The sequence below is a fragment of the Lissotriton helveticus genome, chromosome 8, assembly GCF_964261635.1.
Source record: "Lissotriton helveticus chromosome 8, aLisHel1.1, whole genome shotgun sequence".
In the NCBI taxonomy this organism is placed as follows: Eukaryota; Metazoa; Chordata; class Amphibia; order Caudata; family Salamandridae; genus Lissotriton; species Lissotriton helveticus.
The window spans coordinates 684,928,451-684,946,684 of NC_136069.1; positions in this window are offsets into that span (position 1 = coordinate 684,928,451).

Below are 18,234 nucleotides of genomic sequence, written 5' to 3' on the forward strand. Positions count from 1 at the left end.
GATAAAGTTTAAAAATGTATATTTATGTAGTCCTAACAAAATAATCTCCCTCAAGACCCACCCTAACCCCAACGATTGTCTTTGAAAAGTCCCAAAACGATCCCAACTCCCAAATCCCACCCCCCAAAAGTCTATAAAAAAAGGGCAAGGGACACTCCACTACTGGAGGGTGCTGGACCTGGTGCATTTTGCGGCATGGGCATCATACTCCTTGCGGAGGGTGGCAAGCTCGAAGCGGAGGCCCTCTACCAAGTTCTTATAGTTCTGGACCTCCTGCTCCAGGTAGGACATTCGGACTCCTAGGCGGCGTTGGCGTGCCTTGCAGCTCCTGTGGGGGGCAGCTGGTCTTTCTTTTGCTTGGCGGTGGCGGTTGTCTTTGTTAGCCCGGCTCGGTCCCGCTGGAGCACTGCGCATGCTGGCGTCCCGTGGGGTCACGGAGGAGGATGCAGCGGTCCCAGTCGAGGATGTTGTTGTTGCACCGGTCGACTGCGTGTCCTCCTCCTCCTCCAGGGCCACCAGCCGCCGATATTCGGCGACAGTGGCATCCAGCCTCCATTGCCGGGCCATTCGCGCCTGCTCCCTCCGTGATGTTGATTTGGAAGGAGCAACTATATGAAGAAAGAAATACATAGTCTGTAACCAATGCTCCTTAGCATTAATAACACAAAGTGATTGAGCCGAAAGTTGGGTCACAGTACAAGTAGCAAATTGAAAGCACAGTACATAACTATTGAGGACAGTATCTATGTAACCTCCCACTTCTGCATCCTTGCTCTAACATTAGTGGTAGTTTAATGAACAAATTCTACGACCACTATGGACTTCCATTACAGTCGACTATGACAGTACACCAGTCTTATTCTTCTTCTTCTCTCTTGTTTAGGAAAATTGGTACGTTATCTTATGCAAGCCGGCAGAATGGCAGCACAGTGAACTTGCACCCGAGAAAAACAGTTGCACACCATGATGAGTGAGACAGACTTGCGTTACTGTACCCGTCCAGTACATGCGGGTGGTGAAGCTATTACTTTTCTATTACGGGTGGCACTGAGAATACTCTGTTACAAGGGCTACTGCTTAATTAATTTACCTTTCACCCTACAGTGCAAATGAGTACTAGAAAAGGAAAATGAAGAAGCTAAATAATTTGATTATCTATCACTTCACATGGGACGTATTTGATGACATATGGGATGACTTTAGGTGCTTTGCTTAATATTGAGTGAACAGTGATACACCCACACATGAATGACGCACTACAACTAAACTAAAGTTATTAAGAGAGGTACGGAGTGTCCACCGTAATAACCAGATATATGCTGTGCTTGCAGTTAAAATACAAAGTACTGCTACTATTCATGGTAGTATTGGACACATTTACAATTTCTTTTCCTTGCCTTCCCTACACTGGAACGGACATGCGGGTGCGGTGGTACATGCTCTTCAAGGTAACACTTAGTTCATCCAGCGACCATCTACTCTCTATAGATACACATGTGCTATCTAAGAGTCAGAGAATACCATGCTCCAGGCATCCATTCATTCAAAGTATACGCACACATACAGTTTCTGTTTCACCCACCCAGGCTGATGTCCTTCCACCCATCCTTGCTTCATCATTGACCCAGCCATGCACCATACCATATTCTTTCTTTCCCAGCCACCTCGGGGGCCAAGCAAACACATATTGTTCTTCTTTGCCAGCCATCATACAATTTCGCGTCCCACTTACTTACACCCTTCTTTCGCTTTTCGTTCATCCCATCCATCACGTTCGTCTAAGAACTTATTGGGATTCTTCTCACCAAAAACTTCACAGCTAAGTCGAAGTACATTTCGAGGAGGCTACTACCTGGTTGATTTGTAATACACCCGTGCAGAAAGCACACTATGCAGTCTTCAATCTCAATAAGTAAGGAATATATAGCTTACCTGTTCCCGCCACCACCGTGCCAACCCCCACAGGACCGTCCGCCGGCTCTTGCAGCGCCTCCTCCCCAGAGTCCTCCGAGTCCTCGCCCAACACCGCCACCTCCGCGCTGGCCCCGTCACCAGATGTTACACCTACAAAGTACATTTCAGAATGTTAGAATACACCACTCACTACTATATAATATTTGGTCTAGGAGAAATGTTAGAAAAACAGAATACAATGTAATAATTTGTGACTGTCTACTCTAAAGTAAAAATGTCCCTTTTTCCAGGGAAGGCTGTTGTCTTGCTGCACTTTTATGCACAACTGATGAATGCTTGCTTTTTATTTTTAACACGCACCACTTTTTCTCCTAACAGACAGAAGCTTGACTCCTAAGAACACGACCAGGATCAAGTTCAAACCAGGTGAGAGCTCGGCTCGACCACAAGAAATGTGTCCAATTAATCGTCAGCACTAACCACTTTTCCGTTTTCAGTTAAATAGTTTTATGACAAAGTAGATTTTAATAAATGTGTTTACTTTTAATAAAGCTTTTAAACTTAAATAGACTCTGTGGTTTTTGGTCCTCCAGACTAGAGTGGATGAGCTAAAGGTTTTGGAATTTTTGCAAGCATGAGTGCCTCTGACACTTCTTGACTGTGCTGTGACTCCGTACTACTCTCTTGTCCTGCGTACGATAATCTAGAGATCATTGGGGATCTATAATCGGTGACTTCGGGAGCTGAATGACTCTGCCACACTATCTAGTCAGTAAGGAGACAGTGCATAGAGGTATTGCTGAATAGAATGGGAGTCCAATGGAATTGCCAAATGTCCAATCTTAGTTAGCTACACAGACAGACTAATAAGAATAATCTAGTAATACCACAGGGAGTCATATTCGAGCCAGGATAAGAATTTATATCCAGTCTACAAGAAGATCAAAGACGATTTAGAAAAAATCGAATGAGGAACGCTAGGAAAAAATAGGTACTGTTTATTAAAATGTAAACTTACTGGGGCCAGCAAAGGAGCCCTCGCCTGCCCGATCCTGGCCTGCATCCTCAGCACCCTCCTCCTGTGTCCTCTTGCCCTTGGGGGGAGCTGATGTACAACATGAAAGAAAGAAAAACCAGAAAACATGGATGAGATTTTTCAACCAAATCAAACATTTCAAAAGAACAATAACAAAATATTTTGGAAAAATAGCAAATAGATAGACAACTATTCCACGGGATCTATCTCATGTGGTATACTACGTTATTCGTATTGCCTGATTTGCGGACCGTTGACTTAGAAAGTTCCTATGTAACTCAATAAACAGACTACTAAAGAGGTTTGCCTAGGCCTGGCACTGCAGGCAGCAGTCCGTAGCACGCGAAGTGACAGACAAAGTCCATCCTGCTTGCAGATCAGTGAATACTCAAACTATCAATCCACCCACCACCACCACTATTTCTTCTTATAGCCATGTGTCTAAAGGAAGGACTGGACTTCAGTCTGTTGGGGCTGATTTAGAAGTCCCTTGCGGCTCATTTTCCTCCATTGTTGCGTGACTTTTGTGACGCAGCGGCAGAACAAAAGACTCGCCATGGTGTTGGTGCGGCGTATATATTAAAAAAAAAGAATTATGGGCGATGCATCACGTTGTAAAGCCCTGCGCCATCAGGGGGCGTTCCGGCGCAAGGGAGGGCGTACCTGCGCAGGGATGATTCCTAAAAGTGGCTGAGGGAAATCTACAAGATGTCAATCAGTCACTTTTAAGACAATGATGCATGAGTCAAACCCTGCGCGCTTGAAGACGACGTACGGCTTGATGCAGCATTGGGGAGATAGGGTACCCCAGAACATTGCTGGAGCTGCGCCATCGTTGGCACGCAACTCCAGCAATGCGCCGCCTTTACGGCACAGATGCGTAAGGCTTCTGTGACGTTTTGGGCCAATGGGTGGTGGTGGCATGGCACACAATTACTGCCGCATCCCTGCTACTTTGCAGGGATGCGCCGGTAATTGAAGATATGACCCTTAGTGTCTAGCATTATGCAGTTCTTATCTTTACACTACACTCATACATAATTTCTCAGGCCAATGAAATGAACACAATTTACAAAACAAATAAGCATAGTAGCAAGCAAGGCTACTGAGAAGGAGAGCAGTGCACCTGAAATGCATAGAAGATTTTGAAATATAATTTACCTACAATGTAATCGGCAGCATTATTGCTCTTGGTAAAGAACAAAGATTTGCAAATAACAGCGCCGGATAAAACAGAGTAGTGATGAATAGCTACTACTACTCACCAAGCCCGGGGACCTCTATACGCCGAGCGCGTCCAGCAAGTCCCGTTCCCGGTCCATGACATCGGTCCAGCGGTGGGTGGCCTGGTTATATGTGCGCCGGACCCCAGAGAGCTTATACATGGCCCGGCACACCTTCTCCCACCGCTTCCGGCGCTCCCGGATGCCATAGCCAGTTGCGATCTTGCCGCCTCCCAGGATCGTCTTGGGGAGGCGGCGCTGGACGTGGAAGATGAGCGCGGCCACCTCCTCCGCGCTGAAGATCTCCCGTGGCACCACTTGCTCCCCCCTCAAACGCCCGCACGGGAGCCGGGCACGGGGTGCGGGACCCTTCCCCTTCTCAGGGTGCTTCCCGGCTCCCTTTACCATGGTCTGGGCAGAAATAAACTTAAATGATAAAGAAGAAATAGAATAGTGAAGAAGAAAAGAAAAGAGTTTAAAAAAGTAGTTTAAAAGTAACTAAAAGTAGCAGAAAACACAAAAATATACAGCTAGAAAAATAGAGGGATAGATAATAAGTAAAATAGATTAAATAAACTTCAAACAAGCAAAGGATGGCAGAGATTCAGAGAGGATACAGAAAGCATGCCCAGAACCATAGCAATGAATGAGAAACAAGATGGCCGCGCCCGTTCACGACTGCGTGGGTAAGTTCGCGCGAGATTTTCCTCGCGAGCACGCACGAAATTGTACTAGCGAGCAGCACAGTTTGCGAGATTACACATAGCGGCCGGAAAGGAATTACGTCACGCAAACAAGATGGCCACGCCCGTGTACGACCGCTAGGGTAACTTGGCAAACGTATAGCTACAAGCGCCTCGCGAACACGCACAAAAGCACGCGAACATACACGTCGCAAAAAAAAATTCGTGTATTCGCAAGCATTCACGGCTTCCGAAATCGATCTCGCACGGATTCGCGCCCCAAAAAACGCGCGAAATTGCAGAAAAAATGATTTTTGCTAAACTGAAAGCAATGAGCAGGTGCAAAAGTTCAAACTTAACATTTGTAACATTCACTGTAGTGCTTCCTGAGGGGCCCCTCCAGAGTTTGCAACTATTCTATGACCCTGCTATGACCCAAACAGCAGGCTCATAGAATAGCTACAAGTAGACCATAAAGGTCCTGTGAAAATTTTTTTCACTGCAACAGAAAGCAATTTACAGATAAGGAAGGAAGCAGGTGCCAGCCAGACTGGAACTTTCTAAATAACTGACACATTAATCAACCCCAAATTAATTCATGGCAGTTGAAGTAGGGGAGGTGTGCTTGCTTTTTTCACCCCCCATAAACTACAGTGATAAACAAACCTAATGGGTGGCAGTGAGGATGTACCAGAGGGTGGCATGGGTGTCCCAGAGGGTGGCAGTGGTGAAACAGAGGGTGCTGTGAACCTGTGAGATAAACCAGACGTAGAAACAACATAGTCGCGGCCGTTGCGTGCCGAAAAGTAAGTTCGCAATTGCGAAATTGTCCCAAAATCGGCGCGAACGCTCGCCAACACAAAAAACGGGAAAATCCGCAAATCCGCAAGAGTTTGCGTATCTTCGCGGATTGCGAATCCGTAAATCCGCAATTTCGCGTACGCGAGATCCGCTAGATCCGCCCATGCTTACCTAACACTCAAGTTCCAGTGAGCAAGGCGACTGTGTTCGCCGAAACGCGTCTGGTTACACATGGCAGTTCACGGAAAATAATTTGAAAAATAAATACCTACTTTAAGAGGAAAAAAGCAAGTGTCTGTTTCTCTGTCGTTCACGAGTACGAGAAAAACGGAGTGTTTGATTGATATATGTATATGTATATATATATATCACTGAAAAAAAAGTTACAGGGACGTTATAGAAAGGCACACATTTCACTCATACAAAACCAGTGCTATAACTTACACCCCTGCAAAGCACTACTGAGGTCCACAAATATTGCATCACCCATATATGGTCAGAGATATCACCAATGACATCTCAAATGACATCTCTGATAATTTCATCCACAGAGCTACTCACACAACCACTCACACACCCAGACAATCACTCACACACCAACTAATACACCCACACACCCACGCCCATATCTACTCACAAGCCCATGCAACCACACATACACCCACTTACATGCCCATACAACCACTCACACACTCACTCACATAATTGCAAATCTACTAACACACCCACTCACACACCCATAAAACCACTTACTCACCCATACAACCACTCACACAACCACTCACACATCCACACAGCTATTCAGACACCTACTCAAAAGTCCATACAGCCACCCACACACCCACATACACACCCATATAACCACTCCCAGACAAATTGATGGAAAAGGTGATAAACAAACAGCTCAAACCTCCTCGATGATTCCCAGTTTGGTTTACGGGCAGGCTACAGTCTGGAAATCACCCTCATTAAAGTTATTGAGGAACTTAGGGCCATTTTGGTTCAGGGTTGAAGAGCGTCTGTGATTCTACTCAATCTATCAGCAGCCTTTGACACAGTCAGTCATGGGCTGTGGGTAGATCAGCTATCAGGGATCGGATTTTCAGGAACGGCCATAGAACTTCTCAGCTCTTTACTCAGGGGTCAGGAACAGTTCATCCATCTGGGTGAGTTTGAATCTAATGCCTATTGTCTGCATCACGGGTTCCCCCATGGGTCCTTGCTAAGCCTTAGCTGATTTAACATGTATTTACCCCTTTGGCAGACTTAGTTAGATACTTTGGCCTCTCATTAACTTCATATGTGGACAACACTTAAGTGCTAGTTAAGATAGAAACTGCAGATAGTCGGTATGCAGCTGTATGAGGACTGTCAACTCCTGGATGTCAAGGAACTGCTAAAAACTAAAGTTGAGTAAAACTGAAATCCTGCTCTTTGGCCCACATTCCTCTGTCTGGTCTTCATCCTGGTGGTCTTCAGAGCTGGGCTCACTTCCCTCGTGCTTAGACTGTCCTTTCATGACCAGGCCTAAGCACTCACCTCTATTGCTTACTGTACTCTCAAGATGATCAAGAAGGTCATCCAATTTTTTCAAGACAATCTCAAGAAAATGGTTGTCTAATCCTTAGTGCCTTCTAAGGTCCACTTCAGCAATGGGCTGTACCTGACCTCCCATCAGCATGTACTAAACAAACTTCAGAAACTGCAAAATGCAGCCACCAAACTAATGTTTTTACAAATTCTAAACATCTTTCAGCTTCACTGTTTGCCAGTTAGGCAGAGGATTCTCTTTAAGTATCGCTATATTGTTCACAAGGCCCTTTTTGACCAAAGTCCAACTTTCTTCAAGAAACATTTTTTGGTACATTCTAGCCTGACCGCCATGCTCAGCTGCAGCTAAAAGTATTTTAGTGCAGCAAGTTATGCGAGCCACCTGGGGTGGCAGAGGCTTTCTTAATCAACGCCACCAGGGCTTTGAATGCTCTTCCTTTGTCCATCAGATCACAGTGTAGTCTTCTACTTTTTAGAAAGTCTTTGAAAACATATCTGTTCTCCTCCTACTAGATCCCACATCAAGCTTCTCTCTGATTGTGACTAGCAAGCGCCAAGACACCTATGGGCATTTGAGTGATCTATAAGCACATATTAAATAACACACCGACTTACATGCCCACTCACACACCCATTAAATTACTCACACACCCATATACCCCCTCACATACCAACTCATAAAACCACATAGCTACTCTGACACCTATTTACAAACCAATGCAACCTCTCACCCACCCATATAACCACTCACACACCCACTAAAAGACCCATACTGCTACTCACAGACCCACACAACCTCTCATACAGCCACTCACACCCAGAGCTCCACTCACAAACCCATTCACAGACCCATACAGCCACTCACACACCCACGCACGCACCTATAGAGACAAACAGTCTCACAGCGACTCGGATGACATATGTTATAAATAGTATTACTCATTAGTAGTACGGAAAGAAGAAGAATGTAACTTATACAGCAACTTATGTCTATCTTTAAGTCTCAGAAATGCCTACAAAACACTTATACTCACTTGATGATGTTATCAGTGATGTCTTTGATTTCATCAGTGGTATTATCAGAAATATTTGTATTTGTATTTGTATGTGGATTTATAGAGCGCGATTGTTGCCCGGGGGCGTCCAAGCGCTAAGGAACCAACAGATGTTTTGGGCAGAGGCAGGGAAAAGTTAGCAGGGATTACTGTGAGGAGTTGAAAAGAAGTGTCTTGAGCTGTTTCCGGAATGAGGAGAGATTGGGGTCAGCTCTCAGATGAAGAGGAAGGGCGTTCCACAGCTTGGAAGCGTTATGGGCGAAGGTCCTACGCCTGATCTGGCTCTTTTTATTCTGGGTGCGGTAGCCATAAAGGTCTGGTTTGAATGGAGGTTTCTGCTTGGATGGTAGTGGGAGACTAGGTCGCGGGTGATCATAGTGCCTGTGTTCCAGAAAGCCTGGTGGGCGATACACATGGCTTTGAAGTGGATTCTTTGGCGTACTGGCAGCCAGTGTAGACTGGTCAGGCCAGCTCTGACAGATTGCCGACGTGGGAGCTGGAGCAGTGTCCGTGCTGCACAGTTCTGCACTGTTTGAAGTCTCCGCAGTGTGTAGTCTGGCGCAGCGAGGTACAGGATGTTGTTAAAATCCAGGCGGGACTGGATCAGACCCTGGATGGCCACCTGCTTAGCCTCCATGGGTAAAAGATGAAGAACTTTTTTAAGCATCCTAAGAAGGCCAAAGCAGGTGGCCGAAAGTTTGGTAGCTTGTGTATCAAATGAAAGGGATCTGTCCAGCCACACCCCAAGACTCCTGATGTTATCTTTAGGTGCTGGGGGAGTGCCCAGACAGGGTGGCCACAGGGAGTTGAAGAAGCTTGGATCAGCGGGGCCCAGAAGCATCAGCTCCGTCTTGTCCCCGTTTAGTTTGAGTGATGAGGAGGACATCCAGCTCTTTACCTCCTCAAGACACTTACTGAGTCCTCCACTCATAGGCATGTAGGCCTCCTGCGCCAATGAGACCACCAGCTGGGTGTTGTCCGCATAGGAAATGATCTTAACTCCATACGGACGAACAACCTCAGCCAGTGGCCTCATATAAATGTTGAATAGCGCAGGGCTTAAAGAGGAGCCTTATGGGACCCCGCACCCTAAAGGCCAACTAGTGGACACTGATTCACCGTCGAATACCTGAAAGGATCTGTCTTTCAGGAAGGACTCGAACCATAGCCATGCCTTGTGCTTGATGCCAATACTAGACAGACGGTTCAGCAGGATGTCATGGCTGACCGTGTCAAAGGCCGCGCTAAGGTCAAGGAGGATCACTGCCACTGATCCCCCTTGGTCCAGGATTTTTCTGGATTCCTCGGTGACCATGAGGAGGGCGGTCTCAGTTCCGTGCTTGGGTCTGAAGCCTGTCTGGGTGGGATCTAACAGTTGGTTGTTTTCAAGGAAAGTGACCAGTTGGCCGTTAATGTATTTCTCCAAAACTTTACTCAGCCAGGGGAGTAGGGAGATTGGCCGGTAGTTGCTGAAGTCTGAGGGGTCCAGGCTGGGTTTCTTCAGCAGGGCTTGAACCATGGCCCGTTTCCATCCAGGCGGGACCGTGCCGGAGGAGATAGAAGCATTCAGGAGGTTCATTATGATGGGCAAAGTGACCTGAGATGCCGACATTATAATGTCTGGTGGAGCTGGGTCATTGGGGGAGCCAGATTTAACTTTCCGGGCCACAGATTCCAGGGACACCAGATCAAGGGGGGGAAGTGGTCCAGTGTGGAAGGAGGCTGTGGGGAAGGGTGTGCCAAGATTGTGTTAGTCAAGGCTGGGATGGAGGTGGCCAAGGGGGGAAAGGAGGCATACATTTTGTTGACTTTTTGATGGAAAAAGTCTGCCACCTTGTTGCAATGTTCTGAGGATTTGGTCTCAGGCAGGCTGGGTGGTAACTTCGTGAGATTTTTTACAATTTGGAAGATGTCCTTTGGTTTTGATTTGGCTAAAATGATTTTGTTAGAGAAATATGCGGCTTGAGTGACTTTGATTTCTTCTTTATACTCTTTAAGTAGCGTTCGATATTGAGTTTTTTCCATTGGTGAGAAGTCCAGACGCCATTTCCTTTCAGCTTTCCTACATAGGCGTTTCTTTGCCCTAAGGGCCTCTGAGTACCAGGGTGCAGTTTTGTGGAAGCGTTTCAGTGTGGTTTTTCTTTTAGGAAGAGAGTTATCAAGGGTTTGAGTGATCCAGTCTTCATATGTCTGGTTAGCTAGGCAGGGATCCTTATTATAGAGAGGAGGGCTGGTAGCGAGTTTGGTCGTCCATTTATCGATTGGAAGGCGGGACCAGGCTGTGGCTATTCGTACTGTGGGTCTAATGGTTGGGGGCTTAAATGAGGTCCAGGTAAAGGGGACTAGTAAATGGTCAGTTCATGGGAGGGGGATTGGTGGACTTGATCCCAGATCTGCACAGTTGCTGAACCCAGGGTCCAGCAAATGGCCCTTGACGTGGGTTGGAGACCTGACAATTTGGGTTAGTTGCAGAGCTGCTAGGTCGTCTTTAAGCATGGTCGCCGTGTGATCTGTTGTGGAGTCAAAGTGAAAGTTAAGATCACCTAGCAGGGTGAAGTTCGAGGAAGTGTTGATGCGTTCAGCCACAATCGGAGCAAGAAGATTGTGGAATTGCTTGGGGGGACCTGGGGGGCGGTAGATTAAAGTTCCTGTGAAGCAGTTGTTAGGGGAGAGTTCGAGGCTGAAGGCTAAGCTCTCGCAGTCAGGGATGGTTTCCGGGATAACTCGACAAAGGAACTGGTCTTTATAGATGATTGCTAAGCCTCCTCCTCTACCCTCAGGGTGGTCCTGCCGAATGATTTGGAAGCCGGGAGGGAGGGCTGTGACTACCGCAGGGTCCGAGTCTGTGGCCAGCCATGTTTCCGTCAGGAAAACAATGTCTGGCATACGTTCTTCCAGCAGCAGTGCAAAATCTGCCCTGTGTTTAGGCAGGGATCTACAGTTTAGCAAGAACATACGGTACTCGTGTGTCTGGTCTGGGGCCGGCTTAGGTTTAAGGGTTGATTGACAGGTGGGACAAGTATATGGGATGTCTTCTGCGTGAAGCAGATGCTGATAGCAATCCCTTCCATGGGGTCTCAATCCAAGGAGGGTATCAGCGCTGTAATGCTTGAGCTTTGCAGCCTGAGATATAGGGGGGGTGGCCCTAGGCCCGGTCTCGGCGCGGACGAGCGCAGACGAGCTTGCCTTATGCGCGCCTTCGGCGCGCAATCGTCGCGCCCGCTGCGCTCCCGGAACATGCACATATTTGTAGGGAGGGAACAATGCAAGGGGCGTGGCCTTGAAGTGGGCGTGTCCCAGTCAGGGAGAGGGGAATGAAGTTGGCGGGAAAACGGCGATTTTGCCCTTACCAGTGCTCGTTTTTCAGCAGGAAGGGGTGCCTGCACACTGTAGTTGTGTAACAGGGAAGGTGAGTGATTTAAAAAACAAAGTGAAATTTTACAGTTTTTAAAACAAGTTATGCTCAGTTTTCCTTGCTAATCCCGGCTGTGCCTCAGGAGGGTTCAAAAGTTATCTAAAGCACTAGTAGTCAGCGCGCCTTTTATAACTTTGGAGGGGGGGCGTGGCCTCGAAGTGGGCTAGTCCCAGTCAGGGAGAGGGGAATGAAGTTGGCGGGAAAACGGCGATTTTGCCCTTACCAGTGCTCGTTTTTCAGCAGGAAGGGGTGCCTGCACACTGTAGTTGTGTGACAGGGAAGGTGAGTGATTTAAAAAACAAAGTGAAATTTTACAGTTTTTAAAACAAGTTATGCTCAGTTTTCCTTGCTACTCCCGGCTGTGCCTCAGGAGGGTTCAAAAGTTATCTACTGATATCACTGACCATATCATGAGTGATATAATATGTGAGGTCATAAGCAGTGCATTTTGGGGGTGTAAGTTATAGTCAGCTCAGAAATCCATAACTGCCGAATTTCACAGGTTTTCTATGAGTGAAATCTGAGCCTAACTAGATTTTATGGTTTTAAATTGTGTTTTTTTTATTTTGCTCATATGGTCTTTGTGGTCAAATAAAGCTTGATGATGGTGTATGTATGTATAAACAAGAGTTTGAATGAGTTCATTCCTGTGGCGGTAGGTTGAATGGTTGAATGAGTGGGTATTCAAGTGGCTGTAAGGGTGAGTGAATGGGTGTGGGAGTGAGTAGTTGAGTGAGTGGGTGAGTGAGTGGCTGTTTGGGTGAGTGAGTAGTATTATAGGGGTTGTATGGGTGAGTGAGTGCATGTGTTAGTAGCTGAGTGAGTGAGTGAGTGGGTGTGATTATCTGTATGGTAGGTTTGTGCATCTGGTAATATATGTTTTGGTAAATGAGTGGGTGTGCTACTGACAGCATAGGTGTGTAATTGTCTGTGTGGGGAAGTGATTGGGTGGATGAGTAGCTATAATAGTGTTTCTCTGGATGCCTCAGTGGCTGTGTCAGAGTCTTCCTTGGAATGCACTTTGAGTATAACCTTTGGTTTTCCAGTGAATTTCTATATTATTTTTACAAATTCTATTTCCTAACTATAATGTCCATATAACCTTTGCTTTTTTTGTGAATTTGTACAGTTTTTTAATGTTATCCCTGTAATATTTTGCTTTGTGAGTGAATTTCAAAGTTTTAAAAAAAAATTGTATTTCCTAACTATAACCTGTAACATTTGAGAGTGCTCTGCGAGTGGCTGTTCAGGTCGGTAAATGGCTGCAAGAGGCTGTATAGGTAAGTGAGTGAATTTGTCAGTGGCTGTGTGGGTCTGTGAGTCAATGTGACTGTGGCAGAATGGGTGCGTAAGTGGCAGTGTAAGTGCCTGTGTAGATGTATAAGTAGCTGTGTGACTGATTGGGCTAAAATTTAAACATACCTGTTCCTTCGTCCAAGAAAAGTACACAAGTGTGCACAAAATGTGTACCCAACTGAATTAGTTTCTCTTGGTTAATTAGTAAGAGCTACCTCGCTGAGTAAATGTGTAGTCCATATTCCACAGTACAGCTGCTTAATGAACCAGGATGAAATGGCTCTTGAGACCTTGTGTGCATTTCAGCAATATGATTGTTCCTCATGCATCTTTATCCAGTAATGCGCGATATTTTGAATAATCCTTTAGAGAAGACAATGAGATTACGAAGAGATGTATCTCCCCCAAGCAAGGGTACTTTCTCTTAACTATATACAGTAAGTGGATCTTTATTTGGGGGAGATGACCTCATATTCTTCAGCTTCAAGTGTGCGTCTCTAAAATTTAATAAAAATGTGCTGGTGGCCTGTTTGCTCAGCAGTCCATAATCCTAGCAAAGAGTGGGAAGATCTTTCCGTATAGTAGGCTGAAATGGGCAGGGTCAAACAGTCAATGTCTCATCGTAATTTTGCACATTTACAATTTTACAGTAGTGTAAAGAGAGAACCATGTATTCTCTTCACAAGAGAGGGCAACAAAAAACCCACTTGTCACAATCACTACAAATTGCAATCCAATATTTAATGATGCGTTTACATCATGAAACATTTGTAGATCGTTTTTGGTGTGGATTTATTCAGAAAACACACTTACTTTGCCTTTACTAAGCCCGGGTAGTTAGGGTCATTTGAAATTATCAAAATATTCTATCTTGCAAGAAACAAGTGTGGTTAGTTTTTTTTAAAAATGTTCATACATTCGAAGTGAAAAGTCATGATATGTAGTAATTCGTTGAATGGATCTGATTTTTAGAAACTGTGAAAAATATACATGCACATTGTCTAATTGATGTTTGTGATCAGTAGTTTACTAACATAACATATAGGGATAGATTTTCTCAAGAAATGTTATGGTTATATATATATATATATAATTGCTAACATATCTTCATCTTCGAACATGTGAACATTTGCGAATACATTGGTGATCGCGAATATCACTTGTCTACAGAATAAAGCGATTTCATTGGATAAAACTCTTTTTGATGGTCTGGAAAGGAAATCCCCACCCAGTTTTCTTTTCTTTAATCTTCCCGTGCTATTATTGGATGTTCTGATTCCAGCAGCTCCTTTTGTGTTTGCTATCATCCACTTTGAAGACTTTTTGAAAATAATTTCCAAATAAAAGGGCATCTGGTAATAGTGAGGATCAGCAGCCACAACCTGTCCATAACAGTTCTTTAGAGGCGGAACTGCAGCGAAGCATCAATCAATAGCTTGGAAGCTTTTTTGCCATCCCCTTCTGGTAAAAAAGTGGGTGCATCTAAGAAACACTCCTGTGGTGGACCATGAGTATGCTTAAGAATCTGAAGACCTGTCTCTCCAAGAACTTGGTCAAAGCAGAGAGGTAGCGCAGTGGAGGAGATCCATCTACCTCATCTGCGACACCAATTCCTCTTCCATTTGAGGTCCAGCAACTGCTCCCAGGTAAAGCACCATAACTAAAGTAAATGGGCACTTTTTGTTTGGACGGCAAAAAAGTTCTTACAGTAGGGGAACAATCTGCTGCTGCTGTTTTAAAAGCAGCAACATTTCACAAGTGTTAATCTTTTAGAATGGAACTTGCTTCCCCAGTTTTGCATTTTTTTGTGTTAAAACATTTTCCAATTGCTATTTGAATACTATAATAAACGTCATAAAGAAATACAAAATTATAAAACACTCTAAAAAATATTAAACTATATGTGTCTGTATAGCAGCTTCTGAATCAATTTTTAGCTTTGCAAATAAGTTGGACACAATCCCTCCCAGAAATGATGATGCTTTATAACAGTAAAGCTCCTAGCATGATCACATACAGTGCAGGGGTATGGGGTTATTTTATTCCTAAGGCTCCACACGGAGCAGAAAATACATTTTTAAATATATTATTAGGAACACTAAAGACTACTCAAAGGTTTTATCCATTAGGAGTTGGGCATGGGATATTTGGAAGATAGGGTAAGCTTGGCCCCCATTCAATTCAATTCAATTCAATTTCAATTCAATTTTTCTTTATTGTATAGTTAATAAAAACCATTACAAAATATAAAATACCACAATATTTAAAAAGCAAGGAGTTAACACTGCTATGTAAAAGATAACATTTGTAAAATCAGATATCATTCAAGCTTAAGGATACACTTGTCAGGAACCCTGGCTAAGCCACATTGATAAGGAGTTCATGTTAAAATTTCAAGTTTTTGCCAATAGCCCTCGCTTTTTGTTGAAGTTGGCAATAAGTCTGACTGTTCTACAGATGAATTGAGGATCCACTGAACATAGGATTTGTACAATCGCAGACCGACAAGTGCGTATACCATGTTCCTTGAACTTGGCCTTTAGCCAACACCGACATTCCTGGTTCAGAGCAGGACAAATGCAAATCAAATGGATGAAATCTTATTTTCCTGCGCCACATAAATCGCATTCTTACTTTCTTGGGGCCTCCATTTCGGTTGATTTGCACTTGTTGGAAGATTGCCCAACCTTCGATTGAGGTATTTACGCTTAATGAATGGCGAGAAAGCGAGGTCTAGATAGGCTGCTGGTACAGGCTTTTTATATGATTGAATTGTCATCCAGGCATGGGTTCGATGACTAAAGGTTAACTTGTCATTGAGGAGCGAGTGCCTGCTGGCAGTCTTCTTTACCACATGTTTAGATGATGAAACTGGGAGCTTGGTTTCCCAGAGTGTTGCCAACTCGGTCGTTTCTAGTGAAAGTCTTAAGTACTTGGCATAATGGGAGTTAGGACTCTTATGGATTGCCTCCCACATAGCGCGGTAGACCTCAATTTCCTGATTCCTCCAGACATCGTACCAGAATTTGATGGTCTCATACTTTTTCAGGAGCACTTGAGATTGCAAACCGAATTCAAGTCTTACCTGTGCCGGTGATGCGTTATTTGGTAAGGCGAATACATGTTTGTAGACTTTCGTTTGTATTTTGTCAATGAGTTGGGCACTTTTACCATGATGTAATACACTCCCGTATGCTATTGTAGACAATAACTTAGCTTTCATTACAGTTAGCAGGGGGCCTTTGAGTTTGGTCGCTAAGTTGCTGAAAGAATGCAATAGAGCCGCGGTGGATGAGCATTGGTCTGGTCAAGGCTTACTGTCAGGTCGGCCATGAATAAATTAAAACGATGGGGGGCCAACTCACAGCCTTGTTTTAGTCCATCAAAGGTGCTGATTTTCCGGGTTAACCGCTGCCCATTGTCAATCTTTACCTGCATCCAAGTATTTGTATACAGGTCGATGATTGGCGTTAGGATTGAGTCCGGCAGGCCCTGCTGCTTCAATTTAGTCCAAAGTAATTGCCTTCTGACACGGTCAAAGGCTGCCTTGAAGTCCACGAAACAGGTGTAGAGTTCCTGATGGTTTTGTAGACTTTTTTCAGCAATCAAGCACAGTGCCATAGTATTAGCCATAGTGCCCGTGCCGCGACGAAACCCCGTCTGGTTTAACGGAATTTTGTTGTTTTATCAGACCATTGAGCTAGATTAGCTAACACCAGGGATGCATAGTATTTTGCTTCAGCATCCATGAGGGCTATCAGGCGATAATTGTTTCGGTTTTTGCGACCTCCGCCTTTATAGATTGGATTAACGATAGCTCCCCTCCAGCTTTCTGGGACTCGTCCTGTGTTGCTTATAGATCGGAACAGGAGGTTGAATTCGCTGGCCCAGTACTGGGGGGCCTCTTTATAAATTGCCTGTGGGATGCCGTTCGGTCCTGGTGCACTGTCTTGCCTGCTTTTCTTGATTATTTGTAATATGAGGAGTTCATCACCTGTCCACAATGGTTGGCCCATACCTTCCTGATGGTTGATCGAATTGTTAGACCAAACTCAAGTCATGCATTCCTGGTCCACTATTCTAGCTGTTTCACTTGTGGTCATTGCAGTTGTTGTTAAATGTGTCGATGGCTTGATTGAAAATGTGTCGACTATATGTTGGCCCACACAGTTTCAGTAATGCAGGTCATACTTATTGGTTGTGCTGTTCTATTCATGGAGTTGACTTGCGACCAGAAAGCCCTGGAATCTGATTTTTTTATGTTGTGCAACAGTTTAGTCCAGAAGTCATTTGCTTGATTTTTTTTTTCCGTCCCAATCAATTTCTTGTAATGTTTCCTTGTTGTCCGGACTTCTTGCCAGATACTTGGATTTATCCTGTGCCCCTGTGCTCGCCTTGTGAGTTGTTGCAAATGTCTCCTCAAGGAGAGCGTGGTTTTGGTGAATTTAGTATTGTTCTTGTATCAACTCTAATAAGATCCCTTCCAAGAACAATACTAAATTCACCAAAACCACGCTCTCCTTGAGGAGACATTTGCAACAACTCACAAGGCGAGCACAGGGGCACAGGATAAATCCAAGTATCTGGCAAGAAGTCCGGACAACAAGGAAACATTACAAGAAATTGATTTGGACGGAAAAAAAAAATCAAGCAAAATTTCTGGGCACAGGTCATTTTCATCAGTAGTCGTTTGGAATAGTTTCTTTGCCTCCTGCGCTATTTGAGGAAGTGTATTACTCATCCACCTTAATCGCTGCAGGTTGATAGTTGAAGTTTTACCTGCTATCGTTGGTGCTTGTGAGTACCTGGTTGCAGTCAACGTCATCTCAATGTGTTGCATTGAGTGATCACTGTCTAAAGAGCAGATTATTTGGAATTTTTTAATTAGACTTAGCAAGGGTAATGTTACTATTGTGCATCCAGGATAGAGCTTGCATTATGGTCTGTATAGGTGACGGCAGGGGGTTTATCCTGGTTTGTTCTTCCATTTATTACCCGTAGTCCAAGATGTTCAAGGTCCCACATCAACTGGCTGCCCACTTTATCTATCTTCTTGACCAGGGGAATCTCCTGGTATTAAACATACCACAGTTTGTTTGCTACAGTAATGTTGTCCTCATCTTCAGGATGATGTAGGAGATTGGCATTGAAATCGCTGGTGACAATTATCTCCCATCTTGGTTGTTCAAGGCGGATATTTGATACAACATCAGTGACACGTTGGAAGAGCTCTTTTTTCACTGTGTGTTTTTTGGGTGGG